This window comes from Littorina saxatilis, linkage group LG5 (assembly GCF_037325665.1).
Source record: "Littorina saxatilis isolate snail1 linkage group LG5, US_GU_Lsax_2.0, whole genome shotgun sequence".
NCBI classification, from domain to species: domain Eukaryota; kingdom Metazoa; phylum Mollusca; class Gastropoda; order Littorinimorpha; family Littorinidae; genus Littorina; species Littorina saxatilis.
This window is the reverse complement of record NC_090249.1, coordinates 34,225,591-34,246,707: the sequence shown is the minus strand read 5'-3', so window position 1 is coordinate 34,246,707 and position 21,117 is coordinate 34,225,591. Positions and strand designations below refer to the sequence as shown.

At 41.5% G+C, this 21,117-nt stretch overlaps 1 protein-coding gene and 1 long non-coding RNA gene across 3 annotated transcripts in view; both read right to left on the bottom strand.

The window, feature by feature from the left end:
* The window catches only part of LOC138966948 (uncharacterized), a 136,268-nt gene extending 134,290 nt beyond the window's left edge, over positions 1 to 1,978 (bottom strand). The window contains exon 1 of the transcript XR_011455798.1: positions 1,749 to 1,978. The gene's annotated coding sequence lies outside the window, so the exon portion shown is untranslated. The remainder of the gene's footprint in view (positions 1 to 1,748) is intronic.
* Positions 1,979 to 12,624: 10,646 nt separating this feature from the next.
* On the bottom strand, positions 12,625 to 15,529 carry LOC138966953 (uncharacterized). Of its 2 annotated transcripts, XR_011455800.1 has the most exons (3): positions 14,592 to 15,529; positions 13,714 to 13,804; positions 12,625 to 12,725 (listed from the first exon to the last, which is right to left on the bottom strand). It is a non-coding gene; the product is annotated as an uncharacterized lncRNA (long non-coding RNA). The 2 variants fall into 2 exon arrangements; XR_011455799.1 differs by having other exon boundaries at positions 13,714 to 15,529.
* Positions 15,530 to 21,117: the final 5,588 nt, after the last annotated feature.

Genomic DNA, 21,117 nt, shown 5'->3' with positions numbered 1-21,117 from the left:
AAAAAAAAATCCCGACCTACAGACCCTATTTTTTTGGCCTATGTTACCGTAAACAGACCTTTTTTTTGGGGGGGGGCCTTATCACATCCAACTCACATTTAGTTAGTACATCTTTTATTTATTTGCTGCATTCCCCTCGTAATAATTATTTGGTCTGTGTGTCCCTTTTACAGACCATTGGTTCGATATACTTGCTTTATCCTATTTTGTCAACAATTAAACGTTCCATTAACTTACATACACTAACCTTGCTTGTTCTGGGTTTAAAAAAAAACCTAGTATTGTTACTGAGTATGAGATGCATACAAGTGATCACTGAAACTCCTCTAATCACTGGGCAGCAATGTGAAGAGAACACACGCTTAAACACATTGGCCCACGTGTTACCTAGCCCTTAGAACTATATGATTTCCCCCCCCCCCCCCCCAAAAAAAAAAAAAAAAAAACCCCACAAAAATCGTTTGCAGTCGGTGTCTGTTCTAACGCCGACGCCGCCAGGGAAAAGAGAGCAAGTCTGTCTCGCAAACTCACTGTTTGAATTTCTTGGATAAAAGAAAAAGAAGTAATACTAACTTCAGACTCAAGCTTATGAAAATATGCAAAAAGTGCGATTTAGAAATGGCACAGCTCCCAGCAATAATACAACTATAAACCACCACTGCCACCATAACAACAGTAACAGAACTCACTATTGTAAAGTTCACATAAACTCTTCCAGCCTACGAAACACGGCACCATCAACCTTCACTGTCTGCTAGAACACAAATAGCTATACGGGACTAGCATAGATATAGATTATGTACATGCAACGGCTAAGGTGTTCATTTCTTGTCATCTTTGCAAGACCAACAGCGTTCGACAATCGTATACATAGAACACGTTCTACTGCGCACTCGCAAAACATTCGTAGGTAAACACTATTACCTGTAAGATTTTATCGTTTTCGTTGCAAATTCTAGTTGCCAAAAAACACGTTGCTAATCGGTTCGTGTTTACAAATATGCCGTTGAAATGTGTTCTAGTTTCTTTGTCTGGCATGAAGAACCGTAAAGAAAAGTGTAAGCGGCAGTTGTGGTGTTGTTGGTAGGGGAGGTGTCGTCTTTGGCGGTGGTAGTGTCGTTGTTGTTGTTCGTTGTTGTGTCCATTGTTGTTTTGTTCTTTTTTAAATTTTACCGGTACATCCTATCTTCTGAATTATTGCTTCCATTGTAATGACAAAGCCACACATACAACAACAACAACAACAACAACAACAACAACAACAACAACAACAACAACAACAACAACAACAACAACAAATTGAGACAGGCAGACAGACACAAGCAGAGAGAGAGAGAGAGAGAGAGAGAGAGAGAGAGAGAGAGAGAGAGAGAGAGAGAGAGAGAGAGAGAGAGAGAGAGAGAGAGAGAGAGAGAGAGAGAGAGAGAGAGAGAGAGAGAGAGAGCCACCACCGAGAAAAATAATAAAGCATCTTAAAGAGTCAATTTTCAAATTGTTTTTTTAAATGCAGCACGACACCATAATTCGACATTGCAGACATGCGCATCTCTCAGATTGTTATGCAAGTTCCCAGTGAGAAACATACACACCGATCACAATCTCACACACACACACAAACACACACACACACACACACACACACACACACACACACACACACACACACACACACCTACACACACACATGCACACACACACACACATGCACACACACACACACACACACACATACACACCCACAAACTCACTTAATAGAAGCTCTCAGTCCTTCCTCGCCACCATAGACACTCCGTAGGTCTGTGAAAGCGGAGACGAGCGGCGAGGGCGCGGGTCGGGTACCCGAGCTACCCGAGTTGAAATGCAGGCTTTCGGTCTTCACCTGTCCCAGGGGGCGGGGTTTGCTCCCCTGGCGTGCACCCCCCACATCCCCCATGGCGGCCGTCTTGGTGCCAGGGGTTTGTTGATGGCGCAGTGGGGTGTCTTGGTGCGATACCGTCACTGTTAAATAAGACAAAGAGATCAGAGAATGTGGGATTAAGATTATTGTCAAGTTATGGACATCAGCAATAAAATGGTTGGTGAGATAGTTAGACACCAACACAACCATTTTTTAAACATATAAAATAGCTTATGAAAAGGTTGGGTTGATTTTACATTTTATCAGTAAGGATGTTCGTTCCTTTAAGAGAGATATATAGAGAGAGGTAGGAGGGGAGAGAGAGAGAGAGAGAGAGAGAGAGAGAGAGAGAGAGAGAGAGAGAGAGAGAGAGAGAGAGAGAGAGAGAGAGAGAGAGAGAGAGAGAGACAGATGATGATGATGGAACTTTATTTTACAAGGATAGAGGAAAAGAGTGTGAGGGAGAGAGAGAGGGGGTGGGGTGGGGGGGATTTTATGTGTGAGCAAAGAGGCACCCTCTTTGGTGTGAGAGAGAGAGAGAGAGAGAGAGAGAGAGAGAGAGAGAGAGAGAGAGAGAGAGAGAGAGAGAGAGAGAGAGAGAGAGAGAAAGAGCTTTTGTTTGTGTGCGTATGTGTACTTATGCTTCCGTTGTGTGTGTCACTGAGTGTGTGCGTTTGCTAGCGCGCTTGCTTTAATGGGTACAGCTTTTCTTTTGACATAATTTCCACGACAGAAGTCAAATGAGCTATACACCAAGAAAATTGGTTGATTAAAATCAACATGGCCGAAGCAATGTTTTCATAAAAGAAGCGGTAGTGTACGGGCACATGTTGTATTTGGGTTACATGTGTTGCAGAGTATTTGAAAATACGTAGGCATACAAACATGCAAAGAAGAGTGATAAGTCCCTGTTGTGAATATAGTCAAGTGGATAAATTGATTACTTATGTATCACACTAGCTTTACTGCTACAGCAGTCCCTCTCATAAACGGACACCCTAGGGCCAGTGCAAACCTGTCCGTATATTGCAGGTGGCCGGTCACGGGAAAGGCCCTCCCGGCCCCATCACACACACTCAGACACACTGACGGACTGAGTGATTCTTTGCTACTGGTGAACGAGCTCTTCTTGTACTAAAACAATAAGGTCAAACTACTACAACGTATAACTGAAAGGAAAAAAAAACCTGTCCTGTAAAAATGACGTTAAATGAACGGTGTCAGAAAAAGAGAGATAGAAAAAAATCCTCAAATTCCTGAGGATACAGGCACCCCATGAAAGCAGCCACGAACACACACTTTACAAAAATATGAATTGAAAACCTACATGTCGTACTTTCTTTTTTTCTGGCTTTATTGAATGCTTCAGGCAGTGATTTTTTCCTGTCCAGTTTCCTCTTTCGTCTCTCTTACCCCTCTCTTACCCACTCCCCCCCCCCCTTCCCCTCCACTCCCTTTACCCAGCCCGGACAGCACAAACTTCTAATCTGCAAGGCAGAGTACACATTTTCTAAACGGAAGACTACTCCTCTTCAATTATATTCAGAGATCTTCCAGCTGTCTCCACCATAAGACAAGTGATCGAGTTAGGCATACATAGAAAGACAGAGGCGAAGAGACTCAGAGCAAAGAGTGTATCCCTACGGTCCGTGGGGATACACTCTTCGCTCTGAGGGAGACACAGACAAAGACATATATACAGAGAGAGAGAGAGAGAGAGAGAGAGAGAGAGAGAGAGAGAGACAGAGACAGAGACAGAGACAGGGAAAGACAGAGACAGACAGACAGACAGACAGACAGACAGATAGACAGAGAGTGACTCGAGACGGAGAAACATATAAATGAACACCGGGTGAGAGAAAATGACCGTCGAGAGAGAGAGAGAGAGAGAGAGAGAGAGAGAGAGAGCGCATGAGATCTCAGTCGAGACTGAGAGAAAAAGATTCGGAGAGAGAGACAGATACACACACAGACACGAAGGCAGAGCGAGGGAGAGACGGAGAGAGTTGCATGGAGTGTACGTACGTGACAGACAGTGTGTGTTGCTATAAACAGACAGACGAGGTGCAGCTCATTTCCGAAACAGCGCAATTGGGACAACAGTGACATGATACTGTTTGAATTCCAAAAAAAGCGCAGCTCATTTCCGGAACAGCATAGATAACAAAGTTGGTTTCAACAACTGATCTCGTGAGAACGGTAACAAACGACTCATGTCACCTCTCCGAACGCATTGCAATAGATGTCCGCTCCTGCGGCCATCAATAAAGAGGCATGACATAAGGGTATCAACCGTGAAGCAGAACCATTCTTTCTGCTTGGGATCTCTGTGACCACTTTTCCGAGATTTGCGGGATTTATTTTCCGATCTGACCCAGAATGGCACTTACCACAATTTTAAAGAGATTACCATGGTCGGATCAAACGCTATCAACACCCGGTGACGCACTGGTTGACAAACTGCTGGTTACATTGATCACGCAACTTTGCTATTTGGGATTGCTTCTCTGTTTATGGTTGCGCGTGAGCAGCTAAATGCATGGTCTGTTGGAACCATGTCACAACCTTTCACGTTTATGGAACGCGAAAGCTGACTTTTTACCCGGTAGAATCTACCGGTATCCTTCCGCAATCTCCCGGGTATTATGAACATAACTGAACACGTCTTAATTACTTTCGGGGTTGATTACAATTTGTCAGACGCTGCAAGCAAACGTTAACAGCTGAATGAACGACATCGTCACAGGATGCGATGTGCTGCGCTCGCCGCAGCCATTTCAGGTCAGCAACACTGCATGATGTAAAACAAAACAACAACAAACACACTCAATCAGTCGTATACAGTGGACCCCCTTCCCACCCCCACCGTCTTTCTGAAGACCCCCCTTTTTCGATTTACCTTAATAATACTCTGCTCTTTCAGATGTTCAGTTTTTGTACGTCTGTATATTTCCCCCCAGTTCAAGACTCCCTGCTTTCTAAAACCTGAAATTCTCAGATCTTCGGGGCCCTAAAAGGCGGGTTCAACCACAGAATAAATACAAGTCGCGTAAGGCGAAAATACAATATTTAGTCACGTGGGCTGTCGAACTCACAGAATGAAACTGAACGCAATGCCATTTTACTCGTAGAATCGTCAGGCCACCGCTCATGGCAAAGGCAGTGAAATTGACAAGAAGAGCGGGGTAGTAGTTGCGCTAAGAAGGATAGCACGCTTTTCTGTACCTCTCTTTGTTTTAACTTTCTGAGCGTGTTTTTAATCCAAACATATCATATCTATATGTTTTTGGAATCAGGAACCGACAAGGAATAAGATGAAAGTGTTTTTAAATTGATTTGGACAATTTAATTTTGATAATAATTTTTATATATTTAATTTTCAGAGCTTGTTTTTAATCCGAATATAACATATTTATATGTTTTTGGAATCAGAAAATGATGGAAAATAAGATAAACGTAAATTTGGATCGTTTTATAAATGTTTATTTTTTTTTTACAATTTTCCGATTTTTAATGACCAAAGTCATTAATTAATTTTTAAGCCACCAAGCTGAAATGCAATACCGAACCCCGGGCTTCGTCGAAGATTACTTGACCAAAATTTGAACCAATTTGGTTGAAAAATGAGGGCGTGACAGTGCCGCCTCAACTTTCACGAAAAGCCGGATATGACGTCATCAAAGACATTTATCAAAAAAATGAAAAAAACGTATGGGGATTTCCTACCCAGGAACTCTCATGTCAAATTTCATAAAGATCGGTCCAGTAGTTTAGTCTGAATCGCTCTACACACACACACACACACACACACGCACGCACACACACACGCACGCACATACACCACGACCCTCGTTTCGATTCCCCCTCGATGTTAAAATATTTAGTCAAAACTTGACTAAATATAATAACTGCAGAACCGAATCAGAGATAATCATGCGCAACTATTTTGTACAAGGATTGTATGCAGCCAGTTGCATGCAACAAAAGTTGCACTGTGTTACCAATCCATGACACTGTTTTCGGACCTGAGATTATATAATTCACGAATACATTTACACCGAGTGATATTGACTTTGGTAGTTAGGCTTTCGCACCCTATACAAAGAGGAAGATTAAGCTTCTCTTTGTGTAGAGAAAATGAAAAGTCCGTTTTGCATTAAATATAGGACATGCATGTTTCCTTCGCGCTTTTCCCAATTCTGTGAAGAAGAAGGCCAGTCTTGAGATTTGGTTGGTGTAAAAATACGTGTGAAGTGTTTTCACGAGTCGGTGAAGTCGCTGTTGTGAAGGGTTTACAAGGGGCGTTCTGAATTGAAAGTGCTTAGAAAACAAGCTCCTGGCAATGCCTCATAATATTTACAATGCCGTATTCTTTCTTCGGCGATGACACAAAATTGTATGTATCTCGAAGTACACACCTTTGCATGGGGCATATTAGCTGTATCTGTGTTTGCAAGAACTCTGATCTCCGATACGACTAAGTGTTGTGATGTTTAAAAAATAAAAATAAAAATTGTTTGTCTGTTCGTCCGTCTATTTGTCATTGTGTGACACGGTTGCGTTTACTCTGAATTAATAAAACTCGCGCGATTGCTTATCACTATTTATCTGTCTATCTATATCTTTATAAACATGTATTCATGACTGTCTGTCTGTCTGTCTGTCTGTCTGTCTGTCTGTCTAGTCTGTCAATCTGCCTCTGTCTGTCTCCGTCTCTGTCTCTTTCTGTTTATGTCTGTCTGTCTGTCTCTGTCCTCTGTCTCTGTCCGTCCGTCCGTCCGTCAGTCCGTCCGTTCCGTCCGTCCGTCCGTTCCGTCCGTCCGTCTGTCCCTCTCTCTCTCTCTGTCTGTCTGTCTGTCTGTCTGTCTGTCTCTCTCTCCCTCTGTGTCTCTCTGTCTCTGTCTGTCTGTCTGTCTGTCTGTCTGTCTGTCTCTCTCTCTCTCTCTCTCTCTCTCTCTCTCTCTCTCCATCACGCTTCTCTCATATCTATACAGTGTGCGTGCGTGTATGCGTGTGCATGTGTGTATTGCAGTCAGGTCACCAACAAATGCAATCCCATAAATCGAGATCAAATTAAAGCAGTGATCAGAATTCGATGGACGACTCTTGTGAATGCCTGTACTAGGAGACACTGAAGTTTACGTCTTATAAGGTTTCGAAAACTTCTTGTCTTTTGTCAGTAGCTTTCACTTATCAGGCCGTTTGTCCTTACACTCCCTCCAGTCATTCCCTCCCCCGAGTCAGTCTCTCTATCAGCCTTAACATTCCCTCTTTAGTTCGCTTTTGAGCAGATTAAACATGTTTTAATAAACAAGAATTTATTATTAAATGATTAATTGATTTACTTATTTGGTTAACAGGTGTTGTATCAATCCATCTGCATCATGTATGCAAGAAAATGATCACCATTAAATAATTAATTTATTTATTTATTGTTGATCTGTTCATTTAATTATTGTTGTATGTATGGTTTATGTGTTTGCTTATTTGTTTTTTTGGATTCATTTATTAACTAATTAATTATTCTATTTATGCGTTGATTTATTTACTTTCATTTATTCACACATTGTTGCTATTCGCACAAATCACAGGGTCAACATTATTTGACCCTGTTGGACAATATTCATTCATTCTTCCATTTATTCATCTGAACAATATCAACTCGGAATTCCAAAAAACAATGTTTTGATAAAAACCCGAGTTTCCATCCAGAACCCTTTGCGCTGCAGAAATATGTTCAGCATTCTGCCAAGATCTAGAAGCCCGCTTACTAATGCAGTCGCTATCAGGCAAGCACATTTAATTTCTTTCCTTGCACAAGGGTCGCAGAGTGCCTTTCTTTTTTCAAAGCAGCAGCTATTATGTTTTGTTTTGATTGGTTGTTGTTGTTGTATTGTTGTTGTTGCTTTTTGGTGCTTTTGTGTTTTTGTGTTTTTGTTTGTGTGTGTGTGTGTGTGTGTGTGTGTGTGTGTGTGTGTGTGTGTGTGTGTGTGTGTGTGAGGGGGGGGGGGTACGCTTCCCTTGCATTCACTACGATAAACGCCAGATTAAATTCGATTTAGCCCGGCCGTATGATCTTCCCGACACAAATTAATGCCTCGATCTGTAGCCTGAACATCGCCTCTACTGCTATAGCTCACACGGTGGTTCAACGAGAGAGAGAGAGAGAGAGAGAGAGAGAGAGAGAGAGAGAGAGAGAGAGAGAGAGAGAGAGAGAGAGAGAGAGAGAGAGAGAGAGAGAGAGAGAGAGAGAGAGAGAGAGAGAGAGAGAGTCAGACAGACTGACAGACAGACAGATAGACATAGAGAGACAGAGAAACGAGACAGAGACAGAGGGAGAGGGATAACCGTGCTATCGCAGTATCAAGAGTATCCCGAGTTACCTCCCTTCTACTTCCAATTGCTTCGCCGGCGAACGGGCACTGACTGAGATGCTATTGATTTTTCTGACATTCCAGGCACTTCACTGCGCTGACGTCATGGTACTGATGCCAGACTTGAATGAGGGGTTGCTGCTGCTGGCAGAGTATTTCCCCTTGGAATTTCTCTGGCAGTTTTATTTAAATCCTAAACTGTTTGTAAATTAAAAGCGACAGTGTTGCGAGAATAGATCAAGATAACGGTTCACTGGCATGAGTATAAACATGATCGAAATTTAGGTCCTTATCTTCTTCCTGTAGCCTTAAAAACTTACAGAAGTATAAATAGCTTTTAGCAAGACCAATTTTATCTCAAGAAATATTTTAACCGGTCGTGGTTTTCCAGCACTGTCAGTACAACAACAACAATTTATGTTTGTTATTATACAACAACAACATCTTTTTATAGTCTCTAACACTAGAGATAATCTAAACCAAACTGACAATGATGAAGTATCTCCACAGCGCTACTGCCGAACACGCTCGTGCAAGAGAACACAAAAAAAGTTAGCGCAAAACGTAGCATAACAGAAATAGATCTGCAGAAATAGACAATCTGTTATTAAATTAAGAAGAAAAGATGGTTGCTTCCTTGTTTTTCCCTTCTTTTCTTCTTGGTTAAAATATATTTTTCCCAATATGATGTAAATAAACAGATATTGTCGGCAGCAGTAATTATATGTCATAGTAAACAGAAGTGCTATGTGCTTGCTCATCAGGTTCCGTTAGTTTTGTTGGTGGTTTTTGGCTCACGAAGTGTAGCCTATGCGATCGTAACTTTGTCTGTCTGTGCGTGCGTGCGTATGTGCGTATGTGCGTGCGTGCGTGTGTATGTCTGTGGTAGAAACTTTAACATTTCGTCATTTGAAGACGTCACATTATGGCGTAAGAGGGTTAGACGTCACGCGAAGGAATGTCTCGGTCATTGTTATTTTGAGCGGGCCGAGACTATTTGGCAGTCGTGTCTGTAAGTCGGCGACATGCAGACGGACAGATCTAGATCTAGTGTCTCTCTTTCTTGCACAGTGTTACCAATGCTTACTGTGTGTGTGTGTGTATGTGTGACGGAGTGATTGAGTTTGTGTTACTGTTTGTCGATTTCTTAGTGAGCCTTGAAGGCTTCGCCTCTTGTCTTTTCTTTCTGGTCGGAGAAGCTTGCATCCGGCGCAAACCAATAGGCAGCTCATAGTTGCAGATAAAAACACTATTTTCAGAGGAGATATTCTTGCTTCGGCAATTTTGACTGCTTCTTACCATCGTTTTGAACATTTCTATGCGTTAATACGCTCTCAAACAAACAAAAAACAATCAGGGAATGAAATGCGCACACATTTCGGAACGAATCAGCAATACAAATTGCATAGAATATTGCATAGGCCTAGATATGTTTTCACTGGACATAACAATACACCGGTATTTTTGACAGCTTCTTAACATCGTTTCCAGCATGTTAAGACGACAGCCAGTACATTGCCTATCACACATTATACGGTTAAATTAACCTGCGTGTGATATCATTTTCAGAAAAATAAAACGTTCGTCTCAATCTGAGACAAAGGGTTGAACAAGTAAGCAAGCAAACAAGCAAGCATACTAAACAGGGAAAGAAAGAAAACAAAAAAAAAAGACAAAAAGAAAGAAAGTAAAGCCAGAAAGAAAGAGAGAGATAGGCAGACAGACAAACGAACACACAAAAATACAAGCAAGCAAAAAAGACAAACAAACAAAAAAAGTCAACTCACAGACATACAGAAAGAAAGAAAGAAAGAAGTAAAGAAAGTAAGAAAGAGACAGGCAAACAGACAAACAAACAAACAAACAAACAAACAAGCAAGCAAAAAAGACAACAACAACAACAAAATCAAAACACACTGCAACGCCTAGAGACAAAGAATCAAAAAGAGTTACCTTGTATAACTTACTGAATATCATGTTAGTGTTCGCCGCCAGTCGCCAAAAGAAAACTCTCATTCGATCAGATACTATCATTTCACAGAGGCGACGAGAACATTTAAATGTCACGCTTAATTTTGCATGAAAAGTTAGGAAATACAGATCTTTCAGAGAAGTATATGTCTTCATGGACAAAGAAACTACAATGGGAAGAAGGATAACTTCCTCATTGGGCATGCTTAGAAATGAGAATGGCTAAATACGAGTTATTCCCCTTTGCTGCATGCTGATCAGGCTGTCTCCTGCTTTGTTATGACTAGTACAGTCGATCTTTCTCATGTTGTGACTTGCTTTATTTTCACATTTTCGGTATTTAAAACAGCAAACACACACACACACACACACACACACATACACTGAAGAAGTTTCCATTCTGATTCGGTTATTTTATTTGGTGCTATATGTTTGCTTCACATTGTTTCTTCTTTTACATTGCTTGAGGTATCCCAATTCGCTAAACACATCCATAATGCATGCATGGCTCATTCGAAAGAGGGCAACTGAACAACTGATGCCCAATAGCAATAAATACTGAACAACTGAACAATAAATAGCAATAAATGATGACAGCGCCAAGTTTTTAAGTACAAAGTGAAATCCTGTGACTGGACAAAGGCACAATTACAAAATACAAATAAAAAAATCGAGGCTCATTTTAAATTAAGTTCTCAGCTCATGGGGAAGCATAAGGTGACCCTAGAAACCGAAATTAGGAGACCTCCCGCCCCCAGGGCAGACTACACAAAACAAGAAGAGCAAACGCTCGATCGAGTCACTTTCGCAGTTCTGAATATTATATGAGGCATCAGATGGACAGGAAGAAATTGCTATTCACAACACAATGAGTCACGTTCACATAAAATTTGAGCCCGGTCAAATTTGAGCCCGGTCACTTTTATAGTTTCCGAGAAAAGCCCAACGTTAAGTTGTGTGTTGCCGAACAGAAAAGGCTAGTTATCTCCCTTGTTTTTCTGATAACGTTCGTAAAAGGCTACAGATGTAAATACTTTGATGTAAAGAATAATCCTACAAAGTTTCAATCACATCCGATGAACTTTGTCAAAGATATAAAATGTCTAATTTTTCCTTTGACGCTGACCTGTGACCTTGAAAAAGGTCAAAGGTCAACGAAACCATCGTTAAAGTGTAGAGGTCATTGGAGGTCACGACTAAACAAAATATGAGCCCGATCGCTTTGATAGTTTCCGAGAAAAGATATAAAATGTCTAATTTTTCCTTTGACGCTGACCTGTGACCTTGAAAAAGGTCAAAGGTCAACGAAACCATCGTTAAAGTGTAGAGGTCATTGGAGGTCACGACTAAACAAAATATGAGCCCGATCGCTTTGATAGTTTCCGAGAAAAGTCCAACGTTAAGGTGGTGTCTACGGACGGCCGGCCGGCCGGCCGGACGGACGGCCGGCCGGCCGGCCGGACAGACTAACACTGACCGATTACATAGAGTCACTTTTTCTCAAGTGACTCAAAAAAGGGGGGGGGGCTAATTTGTGAAAAAGTATAAAAGGAATCGAAAACTGTATACATGTATTTAGTTAATACCCCAAAAATTGTATAGTATATACAATGTCAGACCCTAAAGAAAGTTTGTTAGTCATTGCTTAGGCAAAACAAAGCAAAATAGCCTGTTTACGGTATCCCGACCAACCCTATTTTTCTAGACCAACCCTAGACTTTTTTTTTTGGGCATTTGGAGAAAAAGAAAAAGAAAAAAAAATCAATTTTGTTCCTGTTTTTTTGCAAAATAATTTAAAAAGATGGTTATAAAAAAAAATTAAGAAAAGCCGATTTACCGACCCTCTTTTTGTGTGCCTATGTTACTGTAAACAGACTAAAAGGTACATCAGAAACAACACACCAGGGAGGGTCCAAAATTGTATCAAAATATAGATGGTAGGGAATTCAAAATAAAAAAGACAATAGACAAAACATGTACTTCGGCTCATAGAGCCTTCTTTAATTTTTGACTCATTAAGTCCATGCTCCGAGAGTCCTTTTTTTAATTTTGAATTGCCTACCATCAATTTTTTTTTATACAATTTTGGACCCTCTTTGTACGGAGAGAGTTGGCAATTGTTAATCACATTCTCTCATCTCATTGACTCTCCTTCAGCTCCTTGGTAACATGCGTTCCCGTCTCTGCCAGGATTGGACACAGCAGCAGATAACCGGTAAATATGTAACAGGCATAAATGGCAAAATAGCTCGCCTCGCCTGATAATATATGAGACAACTGTTCTACTACAAAGTCTTTCTTGGGAGGCTTGGCTAATTTACTCGCTCGTTTTACACGGGGTTCCATCGTTTTCTTTTCTAATCGGAAAACCTTGCTCCTCAGTTTGTTGACCTTCTGCCGAAGTTCCGCTTCATGAGGGGATGGGGAGGATGACGACTTTGATGCTTTACATCCTATGTCCTCCAGGATCGCCTGAATGTCATCTAAAAAAGAAAACACACATAAAATAACATAACCATAACAAGTTACAACCTGGAAGAAATTAAAACATGTGTAATTAAATCACAAAATGAAAATAAACAATAGCGTAGGAAGGCAGGCCAGAAATGAAGTGTGTTAGCAACTATGGATACGATGTGGAACAATGATGGAATTGACCTTGTTTGGTACTGAATGGGTGAGGCCATTAGAACTGTACCCACGGAATACGCCCTATATAAGCTTCATATTGATTGATTGATTGATTGATTGATTAGGACAACAGTACCAGGTAAACTCCTCACACACCATGCCTCTTTCTTTCTTTCTTTATTTGGTGTTTAACGTCGTTTTCAACCACGAAGCTTATATCGCTACGGGGAAAGGGGAGGGGGGGGGGGGGGGGGGGGGAGATGGGAATAGAGCCACTTAATTGTTTCTTGTTACACCATGCCTCTAACAGGATATGTTTCCCATCTTTACGTGTTGGAACTACAGGTACAATTTCATCCATCCATGCATCCGCCCTATACAGCTTCTTCTTCTTCTTCTGCGCTCGTGGGCTGAAACTCCCACGTGCACTCATTTTTTTTGCACAAGTGGAATTTTACGTGTATGATCGTATTTAGGCAGCCATACGCCGCTTCCGGAGGAAGCGTGCGGGGTATTTTTGTGTTTCTAAAACCCACCGAACTCTGACATGGATTACAGGATCTTTTTCGTGCGTACTTGGTCTTGTGCTTGCGTGTACACATGAAGGGGGATAAGTCACTAGCAGGTCTGCACATAAGTTGACCTGGGAGATCGGAAACATCTCCACACTTAACCCACCAGGCGGCCGCGACCGGGATTCGAACCCTCGACCTTCCGAGTTAATAGACCGACGTCTTACCACCCCGCCCGTCACCCTATACAGCAATTATCAACTATGTAATGGATGGGTTTAAACATTTTTTGATGTCAGGGTGTTCTTCATGGTTAAAAATCTCTTACCTGGTTGAACAATTTGTGCATCAGGCGACAGGTCGGTGCTGGCTTCATTTGTAGCTACCCTTTGCGATGGTGGCTTCCTCCCACTAGCAACCTGCAAATGCACAGCTCTTTAACTGACAAACTCACAACCAACACCCAGTCACAATGAAACAATTCTCCCAATTTCATGGCATTGGTCTTAGGCCACACAAAAAAGTGTATGTTTCTCGTAAGGCAAAACAAAAAATAATCTGTTTACAGTATCCGGACCAACCCTATTTTTTTCCCACCGGCCCTAGACTTTTTTGGGGCATTAAAAAATGAAATTAAAATATTCAGATGGCTAAAATACAAAAATAAAAAGCCGACCTACCGACGCTATTTTTGGGGGGCCTATGTTACCTTAAACAGACTTTTTTTGTGGCCTAACATGACTAAAGGTGGAGATTTTTTTTCTAAACTTTTTTTTTTAAACCATCTTTTTAACTTATTTTGTTGAAAAGCAGGAAAACAATTGATTTTCGAATACCCCTTTTATTTTTGAAAATGCAAAATAAAAGTCTAGGGTCGTCAGGAAAACATAGGTAGGGTCAGGTGACCAGAAACATACAACTTTTTTGTTGTTGACGCCGACCCTATACTTTTTTTGCCATTTGGGGCTGTTTTTTGGCAAAATAAGTTCATCATATCATCATAATCAAGACGTCGATCCAAAATAAGTAACTTTTTTTTGTTGGCCTTATCATTTTTTTGCGCTAAATGCAAACAGGCATTATTTGATGGGAACAATGCTGTTTTTTTTCAATTCTTACATCAGCCTCAAACTTGTCATTACTCAGCCTGCATTTAATAGTGTGCTTCATTGGTTTGCAAAAACCTAAAACCAATAAATAAATAACCTTCGGTGGTGGATTGGGCACTGCAAACAATGTCGGGACAGCATTCCACACAAGTGATCCTCTCTGCAGGATTGTTTTACTGGTTGGCCTCAAAGTGATCAGTACAAAGCTTGAGACCTTGAACATCAGCTGGCTGCAGCTTTTCAAAGTCCTCTCGCCTTGTGAATTGCATCCATATTCTGCACCTAGTTTGACAATAAAAACAACAATGTTATTGTTAAACTAAGCAAAAAGGAAAGACAAAAAAAGCTAAATCAGATCTTCAGTCTAAATCTAACGCTCTGCCTGAACGCAAAACGGATGAGTGATGTACCTTTGTACTGTAGTTTTCCCGTAAGCAAGGTTTGATAAAGGTTTCGGCAAATATGCCCACGGGTAGTTTGTCATCAAGTGTAAACTGTTGTTTTGTACTGACTGCTGACTCACACTCACAGTCGTAAGTACAGTGTACACATGCACACACAGGTACACACGCAGACACACGCGTACATAGTACAGCTAGTACAGAAATCTCAGGATGAACCGATCCATGCTATGTTTGTAATATTTCATTTGCATATTAGTTCTATAAATACTGTAGTATCATGATTCATAGCAGACAAAAATGCCCAGAGACAGTTGGCTTATCTGAGTGAGTTGACTCGAGCCATTGCATTCTCATTCTGAAGAAGGTAAACCTGATGAAATAATCACTGCACAACCCACCTTTTTTCTTCTTTAGGGAACTTGTGGAAAGTTTTCCCGAAGCAGCTCTGTTTGTAACGGGCGTTCTTGCAACAAAAAGCCGAGCACAATTTACCACCACCTCGCACGCGATCGGTACCTACGCGATCCGCCATTTTGTTTTCGCCGTCAGCATGTAACTAGGGACGATAACCCACAAACACTTTTTCGCATTTTCTTCGCAAGTTCCACGTCTTCCTTATGTACAGTGTTTGTCATGGATAACGTTCCCATCCGGATTTAAAAAAAAAATCAGATGGATTTACTGATTTTCAAACCATTCAGGGTGTCAAAATCATAGAGCACGGCTTGAAAAAGTTACCTCTAGTTACCAGGCGCATGTTTCTTATTTTGAACATGATAAACTTTCACTCCTGTGTCTCTGAATATTTTCACTGGTCACTTGCTTCCTTTCACTATCTTCAGCATTCGTTATGTCCTATGCTAATCTTTCTGCATTTTTTGTGTGGTTTGTTTTCAAGGTATGGTTTGTATCAATGTCAGTCTGATAAAAATGCCAGAAATGCTATTTTCCGTGAAGCAAAACACTGTACATTATCAAGCACCTCCGGTCAGATTTGAAGCGACGCAGAGTGAAACTCTCGTCTGTCATTCTGATAAATCACACCATGATATAATAGAGTCCTTTACTGAAGGCAATTATGTTGTCAAAATATTCAAACAAACTCCAGTTGCAATGGTGGAACGTCATTTTTGTTACGTTAACGATAAAAGCTTGGCAAACACTACGGCAGAAGTATATTTCTCTCACAGTTGCCATAGCCAAGCACGTAAAGTACACTAATCAGCGCGTGTCCCATTTTGCTATCGTGTTTTCTTAGAAGTCAAAATGACAACATCGTGTCAAAATCGGCTAAGAAAGTGAACAATACAAGTAAGAGCAAGTCCATTTTCACCGGTTACACGGACGAAGTAAAAAAGCCACACAGTACAACTTCTCACATAGTGCAAAATGACGGACACGTATTCCCTCCCCTGAACAAACTATGTACCAGTTCGGAACAGCAAAAATACCGATATTGATTCCTATTCCGATACGGGCACTTCAGACGCAGCCCTACTTCTACAGTAGCGTGTCCGTTATGGCAAAAAGTAGTAAGTAGTGTTTTACAGAATGTTGTTTGTATATTGTTGCCCTTGTTGTTGTCTTGTGTTTGTTTGGTTGTTTGGTTGTCTCTCTGTTTGTATGTTTGTTTCATGGGGATGGTGTAGGTAAGAAGGATAGGTATCGTGTGCGCAAATGAAAAAGTTATGCTTCATGCTTATCGTGAATAATTCAGCTTATGATAAGAAATCAAATTATTTGAGCCAGAGTAGTGGCACGGAAATCCTACTGATAATCCAAAATGAACTCACGCAGGTCGCTGTAAAAAAAAGGTAACTGAGCTCACCTAACCATCTCCTCAGCCGTTTATGGTATGTTTTCAGATTATCAATGAATGGTGACATTTCTACGAACAAATGATGCAACCCAAATGTGAAAATGATTCAAACACACAAAAAAAGGAAATCAAACTACAACGTACGAAATAAATCATACACGACACGCAAAATTCTCCCAAAACGGACAACGAGAATAAAAGCAAAAACACCACCAAAACAAACCAAACCACACAAAAACCGAATAGTAAAATTAAACCAAATGATCATTACACTCTTTTCTGCAAGTTACCCCCCTTTCCCATTCAATCCGACACGCAAGAAGCGACACAATAAACTGCTACATTGCAGCCATGTAGACCCATAATGGAGGAGGGTCTGCGCTAGCTCTGGGGTAAGGTATAATTTACAGCATCATCGCGACAGCGTGAGCATGCAATGTATAGTGCGTTTCCTGAGATGTCGACATGAAAATTCTTGAATTAACAAGAAAATCACACTTCAAACATATTTTCTTATTTACGTGTTTACATTTTTTTTATTTTTTTTTTTAATTTTTTTTACGAAGGTCAGAGAATGTTGTGTTCAATTATTCGGGTCGTAGCTTTCTGTAACACGAAAATGTATTGAGGGCGCTTTTCGTTTGCAATTAGCATACACTTATTTTCATACATTTTCCGAACCAAGAAACATCTTGTATCAACCAAAACAGAGCCTCTAGTCTTTGACGCATGTTATGGCGTAATATAGTCGAACCTGTCTACAATACAATACAATATGTAACTCCACTTTCACAGAAATGAGCACTCTTCTTTCTCATTAACCTTTTACCCAGCAGAAACAAGGGGACAACAACGAAAATTCTGTTGTGTGAAGGCGATTACAGATGCCCACTGTGAAAAAAACAACTCTTCAGACGGACGACAAAACACATCCACAGATTGAATATTAATCGCCCAAACTGAGGACAGCAAATGTCCCAAAAAGGAAAATGTCCTGTGAGGACGTTAAGGACCCCATATAGTTAGACAGCAAATACGGCATGGGCCCTCGACAACCACTCCCTCCCCCCACCTACCCACACAAGCCTTGCAGTCCTGCCCCACGTCAAGAGAAACTGTGTAGGGAACAAAGAAAACGAACTATAGGCCTACATCGTCGCGTCAGTCGCGATGTCAGCGTCAGTGTGCATGCGGATTGGGACAGATTGCGGAACACGTCCAATCGATGTCGCATAATGGGCCGCCACTTCCGCGGACACTGCCGTGCTACAGCTTCTTGTGCTGCTCGCCATGCTTTTTTTCTGTGGCTAGCCGTGCCTGACTCAGTGCTGCTGCGAGGTAAAGTCTGGGTCAATATCTGCTGAAAGGGTCGGGTTTTAGTACCATTTGTAATTATTTATTTGTTCATGTTTTTATTTTATTTTTTTGAGCAAATTTTTTTTTTGGTGGGGGTTGATGAAAGGACTGGGTGGCCGAGTGGTAACGCACTTGCGCTCGGAAGCGAGAGGTTGCGAGTTCGACCCTGGGTCAGGGCGTTAGCAATTTTCTCCCCCCTTTCCCAACCTAGGTGGTGGGTTCAAGTGCTAGTCTTTCGGATGAGACGAAAAACCGAGGTCCCTTCGTGTACACTACATTGGGGGTGTGCACGTTAAAGATCCCACGACTGACAAAAGGGTCTTTCCTGGCAAAATTGTATAGGCATAGATAAAAATGTCCACCAAAATACCCGTGTGACTTGGAATAATAGGCCGTGAAAAGTAGGATATGCGCCGAAATGGCTGCGATCTGCTGGCCGATGTGAATGCGTGATGTATTGTGTAAAAAAAAATTCCATCTCACACGGCATAAATAAATCCCTGCGCCTTGAATATGTGCGCGATATAAATTGCATAAAATTTTTTTTAACAAAATTTAAAAAAAATCCCTGCGCTTAGAACTGTACCCACGGAATACGCGCGATATAAGCCTCATATTGATTGATTGAAAGGCACAGACCTTCTCGTGAAAACAGGTCTTAATTGTTTATCTCAACTCTCTCGACTAGTGGCATGCACATACTCCCACTCTGCGCAGAAAGCAGCCAGAAAGTGGATGTTTTGTATGTGTGGAGGGATGGCCTTATCCCACGTACAAGCCAGGCCAGGTATGAGATGGCGAGCCGAATCTTTTACACGAACAGGTGTGTCCATTACATATACCCCTTCCCCCCTCTCCCTATGCCCTCCTGTACCGTTTCACCAACACGAAGGAAGCGGAAAAAAGAAAGAAAAGAGGAGGAGGATGTCAAGGCAGTAGTGTAGAGGGACAAAAAAACAAAAAAAACAAAAAAAGAGAGAGAGAGAGAGAGAGAGAGAGAGAGAGAGAGAGAGAGAGAGAGAGAGAGAGAGAGAGAGAGAGAGAGTGGCAGAGGCGGCGATTTAAAATATTTTCTGGCCAGAAAAAAGTCATCGATATCCAAAACCAAGCCGTAAGAATCGCAAGAAAAACTGTACAATTTGGACTCTTTAAGGGCCAACGCCTGATTGAGAGGAAGAGACAGCGCTGATTTCGCAACTTTGCATAGAGATGTACCGGATCCGCGTCGCTCTATTGACCGTGTGATGTTAGTCTCTGAAACTGTAGAGTTTGTATTCTCTGATAATATTACGCTTGTGATACAGTGCTAGATAAGGTTCGTGATGATAATGACGACGCTTTTAATGGCGATGGTGTGTGTGTGTGTGTGTGTGTGTGGGGCGTGTGTGGGCGTGTGTGTGTGGGGGGGGGGCGTGTGTGTGTGTGTGTATATGTGTGTGTAATTAATTGTGTGTGTGTGTGTGTGTGTGTGTGTGTGTGTGTGTGTGTGTGAGTGTTAGAGAGAGAGAGAGAGAGAGAGAGAGAGTGTGTGTGTGTGTGTGTGGGCGTGTGTGGGCGTGTGTGTGAGGGGGGGGGGCGTGTGTGTGATTGTGTGTGTGTGTGTGTGTGTGTGTGTGATTGTGTGTGTGTGTGTGTGTGTGTCTGTGTGTGTGTGTGTGTGTGTGTGTGTGTGTGTGTGTGTGTGTGTCTGTCTGTCTGTGTGTGTGTGTGTGTGTGAGTGTTCGAGAGAGAGAGAGAGACAGACAGACAGACAGACAGACTGACAGAGATAGAGATACCATCCTCTTCCCTATCCCTCGTAACAAACACAGCAGAAGAAAATGGAAAGATACCTGCATCATCTGATAAACAAGAGAAAACCTACGAACGAAACGGACGAATTGTTTCATTTATAAGCGTTAAAGAAACTATGAGATAACATTTATGATAAACACAACGGGTAACAGGAAAGAAGAAGAAAGCAACACAGCATAATGCACATATTGACTTACCTCACTGCTAAAACACAGTGCCCTTCGGCCATTCAGTTCCACTTTAGAAAAAGAAAAAGAAATCATTTAACCAGTATTTCTCCATTAGCACTGAACTTATTAGACGAAACTCAGTCACTGGTAACAACCGCTCACCTGTAACCAACATCGAAACCGTTCGCATAGACTCTTCAGTCCTCCTCAGGTAGAACTAATCTGAACTCGAATACAAAGTTCTCAGCTATAGGCTAAACTGTAGATCTCAAGGGTGTTCGTGTAAGGAGGCTTAGAGTGTCTTTCACTCTGTAAACTTGCATACGTACACACCTACTTCTCCGCAATTTGACGCTTACCCATTCGGGCGTTCACAGGTAATACATTCCCTGTTCATGGTAATGGGTCTTTTCCTATCATTTTGATCTTCTAAGTCTTCATTCAGCACGCAAAGGTATACATACACCGAACGTAAAACTGAGTTTCAAACCCAAGACATTAAAGCCACATGCTCAATTAATGCCACACCGTTGTCAGGCTGTGCCAGTTAATTGATTCGTAAACACATGCACAAAGAACCAACGGCAGCATAATGTGTTTAGAATTAGGTGAACGCCTGTATAATTTGCCTGTACAATGTCGTATTAGCCTGCTGTATAGGCTTTTCACGGAGGGGTCTTTCATATGAAATGATCAACTCAATTAGATATGATAAAATAGCAAAGTAGTGTCACGGGATATATGAATGCAGTCAGTAAATAGGCCGCGCACTCCAATTTCAATTTTTTATATTTTTTATATATCATCTCACCTCACACTTATTCTTGTTTTTGAAAAGTGACGGGTGGTATAAAGGTTATTTCGTACATTTCTACCTATTGGAGTGCTGAAAGAAAAAGCTGGGACTCATTATATTGCGTGTATTTATCTCTCATTCTGACTTGAGAAGATTTAAACTTCTTTCATGTTTTGTTATTCCCTCTGAATAAGCTTGCGAGCGTGTGTGTATGTATGGGGGGATGGGGGTGGGGGGGGAGGGGGGTGGGGTGGAGGGGTTTGCTATACTCAATTCCACGTTTC